This window comes from Hylobates moloch, unplaced genomic scaffold, assembly GCF_009828535.3.
Source record: "Hylobates moloch isolate HMO894 unplaced genomic scaffold, HMol_V3 SCAFFOLD_19, whole genome shotgun sequence".
Classification (NCBI taxonomy): domain Eukaryota; kingdom Metazoa; phylum Chordata; class Mammalia; order Primates; family Hylobatidae; genus Hylobates; species Hylobates moloch.
The window spans coordinates 71,845,563-71,860,663 of NW_026652294.1; the positions used below are offsets into that span (position 1 = coordinate 71,845,563).

General features: G+C 43.5%; 1 protein-coding gene across 9 annotated transcripts in view; it reads right to left on the reverse strand.

Moving 5' to 3' along the window:
- Positions 1–15,101, reverse strand: part of KDM4C (lysine demethylase 4C) — a 416,633-nt gene that overhangs the window by 398,674 nt on the left and 2,858 nt on the right. The window lies entirely within an intron of this gene.

The following is a 15,101-nucleotide window of genomic DNA, read 5'->3' on the forward strand; positions in this document are numbered from 1 at the left end:
ACTAAAAACACAAAAATTACCCGGGCGTGGTGGCATGCGCCTGTAATCCCAGCCACTCGGGAGGCTGAGACAAGAATCGCTTGAACCCAAAAGGCGGAGGTTGCAGTGAGCTGAGATAGCGTTATTGCACTCCAGCCTGGTCAATAAGAGCGAAACTCCATTTAAAAAAAAAAAAAAAAAAGTGGGTTTGAGACAGGCCTTGAAGATAAATGGGACTTGAGCCAAAGAAAGATGTGTTGAGGCTGGGCACAGTGGCTCACACCTGTAATCCCAGCACTTTGGGAGGTCAAGAGATAAAGACTATCCTGGCCAACATGGTGGGAACCCTGTCTCTACTAAAAATACAAAAAATTAGCTAGGCATGGTAGCATTTGCCTGTAGTCCCAGCTACTCAGGAGGCTGAGGCAGGAATCGCTTGAACCCGGGAGGCAGAGGTTGCAGTTAGCCGAGATCGTGCCACTGCACTCCAGCCTGGCAACAGCGCGAGACTCCATCTCAAAAAAGCAAAGAAAGATGTGTTGAGCTGGGCATGGTGGCATACACCTGTAAAGCTTGTAGTTACAGCAAAGGCTGAGGCGAGAGAATGCCCAGAGCCCAGGAGTTCAAGGCTTCAGTGAGCTACGATCGCACCACTACACTCTAGCCCAGGAGACAGAGTGAGGCCTCCATCTCTAAAAAGAAAAAAGAGAAAGGTGTGTTATCCTTCTATGGGATATACGGAACACACAAAAATAATTTTTAATTGTTCGTGTATCAAAAGTAACAATGGTTCTCAACCAGGGGTGATTTTGTATCCCTGGAGACATTGGCAATGCCTGGACACATTTTTGTCACAAGAGGAAGAGTGCAAGTTGCATCTAACGGGTAGATGCTGTTAAAAATAGAAAAGTCCTCACAACAAGGAATTACCAAGCACCAAAACATCAGCAGTGCAACTGTTTAAAAACCATTTGCGGCTGGGCGCAGTGGCTCACGCTGTAATCCCAACACTTTGGGAGGCCGAGGCAGGTGGATCACCTGAGGTCAGGAGTTCGAGACCAGCCTGACCAACATGGAGAAACCCCGTCTCTACTAAAAATGCAAAATTAGCCAGGCATGGTGGCCCATGTCTGTAATCCCAGCTATTCGGGAGGCTGAGGCAGAAGAATTGCTTGAACCTGGGTGGTGGAGGTTGCACTGAGCCAAGATTGTGCCACTGCACTCCAGCCTGGGCAATAAGAACAAAACTCCATCTCAAAAAAAAAAAAAAAAAAATTAGCTAGGGCCTCAAGAAATTCTAGCATAAGTTCAACAACACACATGTACAATAATGTTCATTACAGCATTTTCATAAGAACTAAAAACTGAAAATTCAAAAGTCAATCTACAAGAAAATAAGTAAATGAATCACAATATATTCACCCAATGGAACTACACAGCAGTGAAAATTAACAAATCATAGCTACTCCCAGAAATACGGATGAATCACCAAGCGGGGTGGCTCACGCCTGTAATCCCAGCACTTTGGGAGGCCGGGGCAGGCTGATCACTTGAGGTGAGGAGTTCGAGACCAGCCTGGCCAACATGGTGAAACCCCATCTCTACTAAAAATACAAAAATTAGCTGGGTATAGTGGCGCATGCCTGTAATCCCAGCTACTCGGGAGGCTGAGACAGAAGAATTGCTTGAGTCCGGGAGGCGGAGGTTGCAGTGAGCCAATATTGTGCCACTGCACTTGCACTCTGACCTGGGCAACAGAGAGAGACTCCATCTCAAAAAATGAAAACAAATACGGATGAATCTCAGAAAGTCTTGAACTAACCAAAGCGTAAGTCCATTTTCACAAATCTAAAAAATAAAATTTAATCTACTCTTTAAGGATAAATGCATAAAAGACAAATCCATTTTTTTAAAGCAAGGGCATATGGAACACAAAAATCAGGACATGGTTGCCAAGGAGAGAAGATGGATGAGATAGAAGAGAAACATACAGTGATATCTGGGTGAATTCATAGAACTATACCATGTCTTTTGCATGCCCCAAGTATCATATAAAACCTTTTTTAAGATGAAACAATCAATATAGGTAATATATTTCTATAAATATCTGCAAGACAATTTTTTAACTCTATGTTAAAACTTTTTTTTTTAAACACTCTGTCACACATGCTGGAATGCAGTAGCACAGTCTCAGCTTACTGCAATCCCACCTCCCAGGTTCAAGTGATTCTCCTGCCTCAACCTCCCAAGTAGCTGGGATTACAGGTGTGTGCCACCACACCTGGCTAATTTTTGTATTTTTAGTAGAGACGGGGTCTCGCCATGTTGCCCAGCCTGGTCTCAAACTTCTGGGCTCAAGTGATCCACCCGCCTCGGCCTCCCAAAGTGCTGGGATTACAGGCATGAGCCACCACGCCTGGCCTAAAACTATTCTTTAAGAAATCCCTCTGCCAGGCACGGTGGCTCACGCTTGTAATCCCAGCACTTTGGGAGGCCGAGGCGGGCGGATCATGAGGTCAGGAGATCAAGACCACAGTGAAACCCCATCTCTACTAAAAATACAAAAAAAAAATTAGCCAGGCGTGGTGGCAGGCGCCTGTAGTCCCAGCTACTCGGAGAGGCTGAGGCAGGAGAATGGCGTGAACCCGGGAGGCGGAGCTTGCAGTGAGCCGAGATTGCGCCACTGCACTCCAGCCTGGGTGACAGAGCAAGATTCCGTCTCAAAAAAAAAAAAAAAAAAAAAAAAAAAGAAATCCCTCTGTATTTCAAGCAATTACTCTTGAGTTTTTAAATTTGACAGTTCCATGTTTGTATATTACCTAAAAGAAGACAAACCTGCATGCCTAGTGAAGGACTGTGAGCCCCAACAGAGGACTGTAAACTGTTTTTTCATTGTATTTTGTTACATTAATTTTAATGTCCAGGGTGGCCAGTCACGGTGGCTCACACCTGTAATCCCAGCACTTTGGGAGGCTGAGGCAGGTGGATCTCTTGAGGTCAGGAGTTTGAAACCAGCCTGACCAGTATGGTGAAACCCTGTCTCTACTAAAAGTACAAAAATTAACCAGGTGTAGTGGCATGCGCCTGTAGTCCCAGCTACTCAAGAGGCTGAGAAAGCAGAATTGCTTGAACTCGGGAGGCGGAGTTTGCAGTGAGACTCCATCTCAAAAATAAATAAACGAACAAATAATAAAAATAAATAAAATAAATGCCTAGGGTTTGGTTATGCATTTGTATCCAAGCCCTTAAAATGGAAATAACTTGCCTAGGTCTCTTCCCCCAGTCTTACTCTATTACACAACCAGTAACACATCTACAAATACCTAAAGCTTTTTTTTTTTTTTTTTTTTGAGACAGAGTCTCACTCTGTCGCCCAGGCTGGAATGCCATGATGCAATCTTAGCTCATTGCAACCTCCGTCTCCCGGGTTCAAGCAATTCTCCTGCCTCAGCGACCTGAGCAGCTGGGATTATAAGCGTGTGCTAATTTTTGTATTTTTAGTCGAAACAAGATTTCACCATGTTGATCAGGCTGGTCTCGAACTCCTGGCGTAAGTGATCCGCCTGTCTCAGCCTCCCAAAGTGCTGGGATTACAGGCATGAGCCACCACGCCTGGCCTATGAATACCTACACAAATTAAACTGACAGATTAAATGGACAGTCAAGTGTAGCTCATTTGGTAAAATACCTTTAACTTCTAAATAATCATAAACTATAACATCAACAATGACACTGGCATTAAATAATAATTTGTCTAAAGTATCTGCTTCTGTTTTTTAAAAAATGGTAATTTATGGTGGCATTTGCACATTGTGGCTGGGCACAGCCTGTAATTCCAGCACAATGGAGGCTGAGGCAGGAGGATCGCGTAAGCTCAGGAGTTTGAGATGAGGCTGGGCAATATAGGGAGACCCTGCCTCTCCAAAAAAATTAAAAAATTAGCCAGGTGTAGTAGTGTGCACCTGTAATCCCAGTTACTCAGAGGCTGAGGCAGGAGGGTCACTTGAGTCTAGAAGGTTGAGGCTGCAGTGAGCCATGATCTCACCACTCCACTCTAGCCTGAGTGACAGAGTGAGACCTTGTCAAAAAAAAAAAAAAGAAAAGCCAGGCACTGTGGCTCATACCTGTAATCCTAGCACTTGGGGAGGCCGAGGCAGGTGGATCACCTGCGGTCAAGAGTTCAGGACCAGCCTGGCCAACATGGTGAAACCCCGTCTCTACTAAAAATACAAAAATTGGCCAGGCATGGGGGTGGCACGCACCTGTAATCCCAGCTACTCAGGAGGCTGAGGCAGGAGAACCGCTTGAATCCAGGGGGCAGAGGCTGCAGTGAGCCAAGATGGCGCCACTTCACTCCAACATGGGTGAAAGAACTAAACCCTGTCTTAAAAAAAAAAAAAGAAAGAAAAAGAAAAAAAATGAAAGAAAATAATTTGTGCCAGGCACAGTGGCTCACGCCTGTAATCCCAGCACTTTGGGAAGCCGAGGTGGACAGATGACCTGAGGTCAGGAGTTCAAGACCAGCCTGACCAACATGGAGAAACCCTGTCTCTACTAAAAACACAAAATTAACCAGGCGTGGTGGTGCATGCCTGTAATCCCAGCTACTTGGGAGGATGAGGCAGGAGAATCGCTTGAATGCGGGAGGCGGAGGTTACAGTGAGCCAAGATCGTGCCATTGCACTCCAGCCTGGGCAACAAGAGCAAGACGCCGTCTCCAAAAAAAAAGACCAGTCTGGCCAACATGGTGAAACCCCGTCTCTAGTAAAATACAAAAATTATCCAGGCATGGTGGCAGGCACCTGTAATCCCAGCTACTCTGGAGGCTGAGGCAGGAGAATTGCTTGAACCCAGGAGGCGGAGGTTGCAGTGAGCCGAGATCCTGCCACTGCACTCCAGCCTGGGCAACAGAGTGAGAGTCTGTCTCAAAAAAAAAGAAAAACAGACTGTTCTCCTACGAATATTAATTTAGAATCCTAACTCATTCACTTTCTAAATCCTTATTTTTATGTAACTGGATTGATAAAGGGAGAAGGCAGCCAAACAAAGTCATTCCAACGGTTTCCAAAATTTGCATTTCACAAGATTGTGAGTTCACACTAAAAGCCTGCTGGGCTCGCACTGTCTCCCTCAGGGGGCCTGGAATGGGGAGAGGCTTCCCAACACCTGCAAGAGCTACCCAAGTCTCCCAGGTAGGTCACAACCCCTTGGGCCTGCTGTGGCTTCCTGGCAACTACCATCCAGGTCACGCACTGAGGCCCTCCAGCACTCAGCCTGGGCAGCAAGCCCCTCACCAACTACTGGACTGCACTGCGCCTGCACCCACCTGTTGCCTGGACCATCACTTTCCAGCAATTCTACATTGTGACTTTTATGAGATTACCCAGTCTATTTAGTCCTATCAGAAGGACTCATGGGAGGCCATGTAGACTACTCGTTCTTAGTTTCAAATATAAAAACTAAGCCTTAAATTTGAAATACTGGCCAGGCGCGAAGGCTCACATCTGTAATCCCAGCACTTTGGGAGGCCAAGGCGGGTGGATAACCGGAGGTCGGGAGTTCGAGACCGGCCTGACCAACATGGAGAAACCCCGTCTCTACTGAAAATACAAAATTAGCCGGGCATGGTGGCGCATGCCTGTAATCCCAGCTAGTCGGGAGGCTGAGGCAGGAGAATCACTTGAACCCAGGAGACAGAGGTTACCATGGGCTGAGATCGCAACACTGCACTCCAGCCTGGGCGACAGAGCAAGACTCTGTCTCAAAAAATAAATTAATTTTAAAAATTGAAATACTTAGAAAACATATTTCAAGACAATTTAATATGCAAACTTTCCAATTATTCCTAAAGATTCACAATCAGGCCAGGCGCAGTGGCTCACACCTGTAATCCTAGCACTTTGTGGGGGAGGCCAAGGCAAGAGGATCACTTGAGCTCAGGAGTTTGAGACCAGCCTGGACAACTTGGAGAGACCTCATCTCTTAAAAAAAAAAAAAAAAAAAAGACTGATGGTCGGGCGCAGTGGCTCACGCCTGTAATCCCAACACTTGGGAGGCCAAGGCGGGTGGATCATGAGGTCAGGAGTTTGAGACCAGCTTGGCCAACATGGTGAAACCCCGACTCTACTAAAAATACAAAAATTAGCTGGGAGTGGTGGCGCGCACCTGTAGTCCCAGCTACTCTGGAGGCTGAGGCAGAAGAATCGCTTGAACTGGGGAGGCAGAGGTTGCAGTGAGCCAAGATTGCGCCACTGCACTCCAGCCTGGGCGACAGAGCGAGATTCCATCTCAAAAGGGAAAAAAAAAAAAAAGATTCAAAATTGCAAAAACCATATACGATACCGGCTATATTGAAAAAAAAAGAGGTTGAAAAACATCAAACACAATAATCTGACCATCCTTGCATTTTTCATTATTAATGAATGCAAGAAATACTGTTTTAGAGAATTATGGCAATTTGCACATTTTTTGTTAACTACTTGTCAAAAAAAAAACCAAACAAGGGAAATGAATTTGATGTATTATCATGCCATATGCAATCTGTGACACTGAAACTTGCAAAAGTATTTGTTGATCATGTATTCCCTCAATCCTGATACCAATACACAGCTTCCTTGACATGAAAACACATCTATATGTATTTTCAATATCTACAAAATGAAATAGGAAACCATAAATCCAAACTGATAAGTTGACAGCTTGACAAGTTTAATTTCCCCAAAGTCTCAAATATTTAACCAACTTATAATAAAATTAAATACAATCATGATACAAGCACAAAGTAAAGTCATAGTCTGTTACCCAACATTTTTCCTTGATTTACAACACATGGGGTCTTTTTTTGGGGTTTTTTTTTTTCTTTTTGAGACGGAGTTTCGCTCTTGTTGCCCAGGCTAGAGTGCAATGGCATGATCTCAGCTCACTGCAACCTCCACCTCCCAGGATCAAGCGATTCTCCTGCCTCAGCCTCCCAAGTACCTGGGGTTACAGGCATGCACCACCAGGCTCGGCTAATTTTTGTATTATTAGTAGAGACAGGGTTTCGTCATGTTGGCCAGGCTGGTCTCAAACTCCTGACCTCAGGTGATCTACCCGCCTTAACCTCCCAAAGTGCTGTGATTACAGGCATGAGCTACCAGGAACAGCCTAACACATGGTTTTAACAAATACATGACCAAACCCTCATTAATGTTCACAAAAATAAATTCTATCTAGACTACATTTTGCCTAATTCATTATTTTTCTTTGTTGTTAAATAGCAAAACAAATGTGGCCATTGACCCTTTCTCCATGTGCTTGCTCTTGGAGCAGGAGGCATTGTCCATCTACACAAACTCCTTCAGTAGCATGATACTGAGATCTATCCTCATTGACAACTCTTTGAGTACTGACATCTTTTTTTTTTGAGGCGGAGTCTCGCTCTGTCGCCCAGGCTGGAGTGCAGTGGCGCAATCTCGGCTCACTGCAAGCTCCGCCTCCCAGGTTCACGCCATTCTCCTGCCTCAGCCTCTCCGGGTGGCTAGGACTACAGGCGCCCGCCACCACGCCTGGCTAATTTTTTGTATTTTTAGTAGAGATGGGGTTTCACTGTGGTCTCGATCTCCTGACCTCGTGATCCGCCCGCCTCGGCCTCCCAAAGTGCTGGGATTACAAGCGTGACCCACCGCGCCTGGCCCGAGTACTGACATCTTATTAAAACGAATCTTCTTATAAAAAAAGTCTTGCATTTGCTTGGTTCTTTACTGTGCTTTAACATATGTTACTTCATTTTCATTCTTAAAAGTTCTCTGTGATGTTAGCAGGCTGTGATTATTCCCATTTGAGAAATGATGAAATCAAGACTTAGAAATGGAAATAAATTTTCTAAGGTCAAACAGCAAATAGGTGCAATGAACTGACTGCAAGTTTTGTATCTCGGACCCAGATCCCAAATATAACTGACCTCTTTGCTAGGCTCTCCAGCTGCCAAAAAAAGAAAAGAGAAGAGAAGAGAAAAAGAAAAAAGATCACACCAAAGCCCACTAAATAAGGAACAAATCTTCTCTCCACTAGATAAAGAATTCTGATCAATTTTTAAGAAATGTATGACATGTTATTTAAGATGTTCCAGATTGCATGGAAAAAAAAAAATAGCCAGCTTAGAAATCCTTTCTTAAGAAGCCTAAAATGAGTAACAAAACTTAAAAACGACCCAAGAAAACTGCAAACCAGCTTCACTTAAGAGTATTGATGAAAATTTCCTTTTTCAAAATGAACAAACTCCAGGCCAGGTGCAGTGGCTCACGCTTGTAATCCCAGCACTTTGGGAGGGCGAGGTGGGTGGATCATTTGAGGTCAGGAGTTCGAGACCAGCCTGGCCAACATAGTGAAACCCTGCCTCTACTAAAAATACAAAAATTACCCGGGCGTGGTGGTGGGCACCTGTAGTCCCGGCTACTCGGGAGCAGAAATTACATCACTGCACTCCAGCCTGGGCAACAGAGAGAAACTCCATCTTTAAAAAAAAAAAAGAAAGAAAAACAAAAAGTGCCAAGATCATGAAAATCGAGACCATGAAAATCCTTCTCAAATCCATATTTGAGATTGAAGGATGCTTAAAAGACCTAAAACAAGAATACATGTTGCACAATTCTGGACTGGATACTTTTGCTATGAAGAACATTAATTACTATAACAAATAGTGAAATATGAAGAATCCAAAAATTAGACGATAGTAATGTATCAGTGTTAATTTCCTGATTTTGATGGATATACCGCAGTTATGGAGAAAAATGTAGGAAATACACAATGAGTTACTCAGGAGTGAGGGAGCATGAAGACAACCATTTGTGTAAAAAAAATGTAAACATACACATAAATTTATACAGAATATCTCTAAAATTCCCTAAAAGAAACCTTAACAGGGGTTTACCAGAAGGGAACTAGCTGTCTAAAGGCTAAAAGTGAGAACCATGTACACATTTTACCCTTTAATACCTTCTGAATTTTATATCTTGTTACATACCTTGTACTGCCTATTTGAAAATAATAAAAGAAATATTATGTGTGTATATATAATACAAACTTAGAAAAATAAATAAAATTATCAAAAAAGAATGGAAAATGAATTCACCTATCTCAGGGCCAGATTCTTCCTGCTAATGAAAGCTGCCTGAATATTATAGACTGAGAGGTATCACTTTATGTGCCCAAATTTTAGGGAAGGATTCCTTTTTGAAAGTTAAATAGATGACCAGATGGCCGGGCACAGTAGCTCACGCCTGTAATCCCAGCACTTTGGAAGGCTGAAGCGGACGGATCACCTAAGGTCAGGACTTCAAGACCAGCCTGGACAACATGGCAAAACCCCATCTCTACTAAAAACGGCAAAACCCCATCTCTACTAAAAATACAAAAATTAGCCAGGCATGGTGGCAGGCGCCTGTAGTCCCAGCTACTCGAGAGACTGAGGCAGAAGAATCGCTTGAACCCAGGAGGCAGAGGTTGGAGTGAGCCAAGCTCATGCCATTGCAATACATCCTAGGTGACAGATAAAGACACCATCTCAAAAAAAAAAATGGGGCCGTGCATGGTGGCTCACGCCTGTAATGCCAACACTTTGGGAGGCTGAGGCAGGCGGATCACGAGGTCAGGAGTTCGAGACCATCCTGCCGAACGTGGTGAAACCGTCTCTACTAAAAAAATAAAAAAATTAGCCAGGCGTGAGGTGAGGGGCGCCTGTAGTCCCAGCTACTCGGGAGGCTGAGGCAGGAGAATGGCGTGAACCCGGGAGGCAGAGCTTGCAGTGAGCCAAGATCGTGCCACTGCACTCCAGCCTGGGCGACAGAGCGAGACTCCATCTCAAAAAAGAAAAAAAAAAAGCAAAAAAGAAAGTTAAATAGATAAAAAACAAAATGAGGTAAACTACCTGCAAAACAAACACTTCAATTCACCCACTCAAAGGGATGCCTGTGACCATTCAAATCATCTGATGGACTCTCAGAACAGAACAGAATCAACAATATACTAATGATCAGACAACGCCTGTCCTCAGGACTGGAATGTAAACAAACATCTGGTACAAAAAATGAATGCAAAGATCGAGGTAAAAGGGGAGCCAAATGAAGGAATTTATCTGCTTCTTTAACCTTACTCAACAAGAGAAAACGCACTGGCAGAGAAGAATGTTCTGATAACCAGAGGTGAATGCTCAGGGATCAGGGAAGCCCAGCAGGTTAAAAAAAAAAAAAAAAAATCCCGTTCAGCACTACCCATCAGCTGGGGCCTACCTGTCACCAAAAACTATATGATCATTTATGTGCTTTCCCAGGGACCGAGACTTTCTAGAAAGAGCCCTAATGAGCAGACACAAGCACTTCAGATCCAGATTTTAGTTCTTCTTGCCAGTTTAATTAGGGAACCACACTGAAGACATTAGTCTTCCAATGCCTGACACTCTCGGTCGACTGAAAAAGTTCGTATTTCTAAATGTACAATGCTAAAAATGGAAGCAGGACTATGAACTCCCCTAAAATGTCCCACAGAGAGACCCCCACTAAAGGGGGCCAACTGTCCTGACATTTCTAATTTCAAAAATTTTCCCATTCTTTCCCAGTAAACAGCAAATCAATACTTGAAATTATAGCTTTTTGTACGATTATCATACATAAGTTGAGCATCTCAAACCAAAAATCTGAAGTACTCCAAAATCTGAAAGTTTCCAAGGCAAACGTGACACTCAAAGTAAACGCTCATTTCAGATTTCAAATTCTCAGATTACAGATGCTCAACTGTAAGTATAGCATCTGTAATGTATAGTATAATACAATATTCCCAAATCTGAAATCTAAAATTCATGTATTTCAGATAAGGAATACTCAACCTATACAATATATTTTCATATATTTTAAAACATTTACTTTGCCAAGCACAGTGGCTATTGCCTGTAATCCCAGCACTTTGGGAGGCTGAGGTGGGCAGATCACCTGAGGTCAGGAGTTCATGACCAGCCTGGCCAACATGGTGAAACCCCATCTCTACTAAAAGTACAAAAATTAGCCTGGTGCGGTGGCACACACCTGTAGTCCCAGCTACTCGGGAGACTGAGGCAGGGGAATAGCTTGAACTCAGGAGGTGAAGGTTGCAGTGAGCCAAGATCACGCCACTGCACTCCAGCCTGAGTGACAGAGAAAGATTCCATCCCCTCACCAAAAAAAAGAAAAAGAAAATAGAGTACAGCACAGTTGGTAAAGTTTTGTGAAACTTTGGTTTCAATTTTATGTATTTATATGTGTAGGGTCATGATGAAAAGAAAAGCCAATAGGTAGAGAGAAAATGAAAAACCATCTAGATAAGACTTGGATGGAGCTTGCGGTAGAAAGAGATATGGCAGGAATTTTAAATATCCTGAGGCCTATGAGAACAATCCAATAAGGCAATAGGCCTTAAAGATCAGGCTGGAAAGAGACTGGAGGGAGGCTGGGAGTGAATGGTAGGATAATGCACTGGAGGTGGAGACAAGCAGATTGATCCACACAGTATTATTCCTGAAGCAGAAGTGACAAGGTGTAAGTCATATTTTGATGTGAGGGCTGAGGAACCATGAAGTGTTGGATAACTAATAATGGAATGAGTGAGCAATGAAATGAGATGAGATGCATGAGAAATCCCAGAGAAATCCCAGAAGCAGAGCTGAGAGGAAAGATCAGAGTTCCATTTGTTATAGTTAACAAGTAGAGATGCCAAATTAATACCTGGAACTGGATGGAGATATAAAAAAAAGAAGTCATTAGCACAAAGGCTTTGATGACTCATCATTCTGCTCCTTCAATATCCACCCATAGTAATAAACAATATAAACCCAGAAGAATCCAGAATAAATTTGAGGCTTTATGCTGCAGCAGTTCATAAATACTATAGTAGCTGAAATACCATGTGTATCTGAACAGTATACAGTGCAACAGTTAACTAAACATTCACACTCTTAAAATAATCCACTTCCATGAAATCATAGGGAATCCAGTCTATTGTGTTCACTGCTGTCCCCATCTGACACAATGTATGGCACATAATACAAGTTAATCTACTGAAGAAATGTATCCACCACTATGCAAAATAAACCACCCATCAAAAATAAAACAAACAGTGCAAATAATGAGCAACTGTGCAAGGGAAATCTTTGTACTATGAAACATACAAATGAACCAATTAGGACATTTTTCAAGGAAAAAGGGAAAAGAGTTATTTAGCACTTAGTGCTCATACCCTAATAGTCTATATTCTGTTCTATGCTACATATATCTAACGCTACATTCTGTTCTCTAAGAATCAGCTGAATTTCAACATCAGAAATTCCAACTGGGCAGCCTATTGGAAGTACTCCTACCATTCTCTAGAAGTCTCTGAGTAATACAAGAAACAACTAAAATGTAATAAAAGCCTAATGCTGAAACTATAACAAAATCTCATCTAAGTTATTAAAACAAAACAAAAACTGTTAAAAGTGTATTCTGGCCAGGAGCGGTGGCTCACTCCTGTAATCCCAGCACTTTGGGAGGCCAAGGCGGACGGATCACCTGAGGTTGGGAGTTCGAGACCAGCCTAACCAACATGGAGAAACCCTCCGTCTCTACTAAAAATACAAAATTAGCCAGGCGTGGTGGCGCAGGCCTGTAAGCCCAGCTACTCAGGAGGCTGAGGCAGGAAAATTGCTTGAAACTGGGAGGCGGAGGTTGTGGTGAGCCAAGATTGCCACATTGCACTCCAGCCTGGGCAACAAGAGTGAAACTCCACCTCAAAACAAAAAAAAAGTGCATTCTCCAATGTGAAAAGGGCAATGTGATTATTTTTCTTTTTCCTCTATCTTCTCCTGCTTCCCAGCTTTTCTAACAAACATGAATTTTTATTAACTTATTTTCCCTATTCACAATGGTAACACTGATTCATAGGAGAAAATTTAGAAAATGCACACAAACACGAAGGAAACAAATTAACCACAATTCCATCACCCAAAAGTTACTAACTACTGTCAATATTTTTGTGGGAACCTTTCTCTGGGCATGCATGAGGGTAGGGAGGGAAGAGAGACACACAAGTAACGGCATGATTGCTTAAGACTATGAAGGAGACTACAGAATGCTGCTATGGCCAGTGTGCAGGATTGAGAGAACACTAACTTGAAGAAGTTGACAACTGAGCTGAGCTTCCTGCAGAATGAGATGGAATCAAACAAAGAAGTGCAACTGGGGTAGCAGTCCAGGCACAGGGAACAACAGCATGGGCAGCGTACCAAGCCCATTCAGGGAACTAGGAAGAAAGATGAGTTTGGTAGGAAGGAGAATGGCTGTGCAGTCACACACAGAGCTGAGAGTTACGACTTTTTCCCTAGAGAAAGCAGCCTTGAAGCAGGAGCAGGGGGGATAGGCTTCCTTAAAGGAATTATTCTGACTGTTAGTATGGGGAAAGGATTAGGTCCAGAAAGTGTGGATTTAGAAGATCGTAACCACGCTCCCCCCCATCCATCCCCCCCACCAGCGGAAGGGTAAGGAGGATGAGGAAGTAGGGAATCTTTGGAGGGTCGGGGAGTAAAAAAGACAATGACCTGGCCGGGTGTGGTGGCTCATGCCTGTAATCCCCCAGTAATTTGGGAAGCTGAGGCGGGTGGATCACCTGAGGTCAAGAATTCGAGGCCAGCCTGGCCAACATGGTGAAACCTCATCTCTACTAAAAATACAAAAATTAGCTGGGCGTGATGGCAGGCGCCTGTAATTCCAGCTACTTGGGAGGCTGAGGCAGGAGAATTGCTTGAACCCAGGAGGTGGAGGTTGCAGTGAGCCAAAATTACACCACTGAACTCCAGCCTGGGCAACAAGGGCAAGACTCCATCTTAAAAAAAAAAAAAACGACAATGACCTAATATATTATATTATATATTATATAAAAACAATGACCTAATATATAATATATTATATTTATATTATAAAATTATATTTTAGGCTCTACAAAATGGTCTACATTTGTAGCGATAAAAAAGATACAGTGACTTTAATTATGATACACCTCCTAAGAAATTCGTAACAGAAATAGAGCTTGCAGGCCAAGCACAGTGGCTCACAACTGCAATCCCAGAACTGTGGGAGGCCAAGGCAGGAGGATCGCTTGAGCCCAGAATTTTGAGACTAGCCTGGGCAACACAGTGAGACCCCACCTCTACAAAAAAAAATTTTTTTAATTGGAAAAAAAAAAAGAAGGAACAATGAGAACACATGGACACAGGGAGGGAAATGTTACACACCAGGGCCTGTTGGGGGGTGGGGGGCTGGGGCAGGGATAGTGTTAGGAGAAATACCTTACATAAATAACGAGTTGATCGGTGCAGCAAACCAACATGGCACATGTATACCTATGTAACAAACCTGCACGTTGTACACATGTACACGAGAACTTACAGTATAATAAAAAAAGAAAAATGGCCAGGCATGATGGCTCACGCCTGTAATCCCAGCACTTTGGGAGGCCGAGGCAGGCGGATCACGAGGTCAGGAGATCGAGACCATCTTGGCCAACATGGTGAAACCCCGTCTCTATTAAAAATACGAAAAAAATTAGTTGGGTGTGGAGGTACATGCCTGTAATCCCAGCTACTCAGGAGGCTGAGAAGGAGAATCACTCCAGGGAGTCGGAGGTTGCAGTGAGCCGAGATCACACCACTGCACTCCAGCCTGGGCGACAGAGGGAGACTCTGTCTCAAAAAGAAAAAGAAAAAAGAGGCAGAGGTTGGGGGAGAAGCATTAAATATTAGTATTTAACAAAAGGGAACATATATTTTTCAGTAGATATTTAGTTTAATCAAAACACAGAATGTACCTATCTTATCACTATATCCCTAATAAATATAGAGCAAATGAGTGAATATCAAGGGAATAACCATGAGCAGTATAAAGACTGTGCTAACAGGAAGGGATGATCAGGCCAGGTGCAGTGGCTCACATCTGTCATCCTAGCACTTTGGGAGGCTGGGGCAAGCGAATTGCTTGAGCCCGGGAGTTTCAGACCAGCCTGGGTACCATGGCAAGACCACAGAAATTAGCCAGGCGTGATGGCATGCACCTGTAGTCCCACCTACTTGAGAGGCTGGGACTGGA